A 3,533-nucleotide genomic window follows, 5' to 3' on the forward strand; every position below is an offset into this window, starting at 1 on the left:
ATAAATCATCATATTGATCTGTTACCCCTTCTTAAAACCCTCAGCTCATTTGCGACTACATGTATAATTAATTCTGAATGCTTTATAGTTGACTCCAAGACTCCAGAACCTGCTTATCCCTCCCCAATGCCACTTTCTTCTTTGTACCTCATCACCTTGGTCATCTACCCCTACTGCTTGAACGCCACATTCTTGTTTCTATATTAAAGCTTTTACAGCTTATGTTTTCTTTACGTTTTATGCTATTAGTGCTTTGAGCATTGACTGTAATTCATGCCTTACCTCAGTTGTCATCTGGTTATTTTATCTAACCTGCTTCCTCTACTTTCTATACATAATCTATATATGCCTTCACTCACTCCTTATGCATTACTCTGACTTTCACTTATAACATTTGTATTAAAAATTAAAATTTTAGGGGCTGGAGCAATAGCACAGTGGGTAGGGCATTTGCCTTGCACGCAGCCAACATGGCCAACCCAGGTTCAATTCCCAGCATCCCATATGGTCCCCTGAGCACCTCCAGGAGTAATTTCTGAGTGCATGAGCCAGGAGTAATCCCTGAGCATCACCGGGTGTGACCCAAAAAGAAAAAAAATTAAAATTTTATATTTATCTGTATCTATTAACAATATAAAATCACTAAGTGTATAAGGTGTATGTATAATAATTTTTAAATCACGAATAATAGAAGGTAGAAAATATGCACTTGCCTATAAAGAGAATAGTTAATTATTTTACATTTAATGGTTTCAGTGGGAAAAATTGTAAATCAATTTGCAACACTCTGGTATACCACAGCTACTGAATAAATGGTATTTTTATCTTTTCATTATAATCATAATTATTCTTTCTATCGTGTATTTTTGTTACCTAATAACTTCTAGAAGTGGTATGCACATGATAATTTGTTGGTATCAAATCAGTGACAGCACCATAAATTTCAGTAATTTTGGTTAGTATAGATTTAATAGCATATTTCAATCAAAAAACAAAGTAACATAAATCTACTTATTCTAGCTCATACACATAGGAATAATAGCTTAATGGAATAAAAAGAGATTATTTTATTGATGCACTGAAAATATAGTCATGACCTTCCAGGAACTTAGAAGTGGGAAATATAAAATCATAACATGCATTAATATTCCCAAGGTAGGAAAAAAAATATCTGCATTGTTTTTTTCTTTGCAGATAATCTCTCTCACTTTTCAGACAATGACCATCTCAACTCTGGCCTTTTACAACTTCACATGATCTCGAGAGTCTAATACAGAAAATTAAAATCTCAAATTCCTGTGGAGAAAATCTGATTGACCCAGATTGGCTTTACCTCTATTCAACTGTGGGAGTCCAGGAACGGTGGTCACATATTACCATATACCTTCAGGCGGTTTTGCCTCTGTGTATTTGCGCAGAGGTAGGAAATGTAGGTAGAATACTCAGAAAATGAAAAATAAATTTAAAAAATACCCTCAAATTACCATTTGTCTCTCAATGAATCTTTTATCTCTCTCATGAATTAAATTTGCAGAGCTGTGGGAAAACTCCAGTGGCTGCTTTGGTCTTCTGGTCTAAGTGGATTATCTTTTGCCATGCCCTCACTGAACTCTGTTAAGTACATTGAGAGGGGAGAATTGGTCCAGAAGTGTTTGAAGAGTTTATCTTATCTTTGAAGAGTTTATATTTATCATTTGTTTGTTTAGAAGGCCACACCTGGATATTGGTTTTATAAATTTCAAAAGAAAATTCTTTTGAAGCAACTATAAACAGATATGCCAAATTATTAATAGTTATTGTTGCTGCTTCAAATAAATATAAAGTAAATGTGTAAGGAATTCCAATCTTTTATGTTAAATGCTGGGTGGGGGTGGGGAACAGACCCTTCTCTTAAAATGAAAATAACTGCTATTTTAAAATTTCTTGATCACTGAATGTGAGGCCTTTCTAACATGATTTGAGAAGCTGTACAAGCATAGGCAGACTTATTTTCCTGTTTACATTTTTTTAGTTTGTTTTTGGGGTGAAAATTGCAGGTGTCTAATTACTGTTTACTTCATTGTTACATTGCAGTAAAGTTTTAAAAAAAAAAAAAGAAGGCCACACCTAACAGTCATCTTGGGCTACACCCAGCTCAGTACTCAGAGGTCATTCCTGGTTCAGTGCTTGAGGACCTATGTGAGACCAGAAATCAAGCTGAGCATGCTAAGTATATTCTCAAGCCTTTCATGTTACCTTCCCAGATCCAGTTTGCCTTATTCTCAGTCACTAGACAGACATCACACTCCAAAGGCCTTAGGATGAGCCAGTGTCTAATCTGTGTACATTACAAGTCAGAAACACAAGTCACTCACAAGAGGGGGCAAGAAGTCTCCTCTGATCATGCCGGAGGAACAAATGTAACTGGCATACTGATAAGCGTATTCATGTTCCCAGAAAGGTCCATTTTGAAGCCAGCTGCTCAGTAAAGATTGAAACGGTGATGCAAATAAATGCAACCTTCATCTTTGACCTCCAGAGAAGCTTGATTTATTAAACACCAGGAAAACAAGAATGATTTGATTCCCAATGTTAACATAGACAATCTATGGAAGTAAAGCTGATTTGTTTTAATCCATTTTCCCCCTCTGCAGGTTTCTCATAAAAAAAGAGAGAAGTATTTATTGAATTTAAGACATAATTCTCCTCTTGCCACTTCCCACTCTGTAACTCTCTTGTGAAGAATAAACACCCTTTGAATTAAAAAATAGCCAAGAGCAAGAGAAATGTGAAAATTGGATTAATGCCTTTGAATATGGGGGGAAAAGTTATAAAAAATATGATTGAATGATGAGTTACACTGTGAACAGTACAAATTAGAAAGACTTCTAATGCCTTTTTTAAAAAACAATATTCATGGTATGTTAATTAAGAAAGCATAAATATTGATCTGGCGAAGGCTAACTGTGCTCTATAACAAGATAAATAGTTATATGGAGATTAAAAACTCAGACTTTCAGCTTTAGTTTATATCTTTCTCCATAAGACCTAAGTTCATGAACACATCATTATTTGATGGATTGAATTTAACTTTGCTAGCCATTTTTATGTGTTCACATAACTTTAATAGTGACTATATACTATAACACTGTAGCACTGTCCTCCTGTTGTTCATTGATTTGCTCAAGCGGGGATCAGTAACTTCTCCATTGTGAGACTTGTTGTTACTGTTTATGGCATATCGAATACACCACAGGGAGCTTGCCAGGCTCTGCCATGCGGATGGGATACTCTTGGTAGCTTGCCTGGATCTCCAAGAGGGATGGAGGAATCAAACCCAGGTTGACCATGTGCAAGGCAAGCACCCTACCCGCTGTGATATTGCTCCAGCCCAGTGACTATATACTGGTGACTATATACTGTCCTGCACTGTCCTCCCATTGTTCATCAATTTGCTTGAGTGGGCCCAGTAACATCTCCATTGTGAGACTTGTTACTGTGTTTGGCATATCGAATACATCATGGGTAACTTGCCAGGCTTCACCTTCTGGTGA

Source organism: Sorex fumeus, unplaced genomic scaffold, assembly GCF_029834395.1.
Source record: "Sorex fumeus unplaced genomic scaffold, SorFum_2.1 ptg000007l, whole genome shotgun sequence".
NCBI classification, from domain to species: domain Eukaryota; kingdom Metazoa; phylum Chordata; class Mammalia; order Eulipotyphla; family Soricidae; genus Sorex; species Sorex fumeus.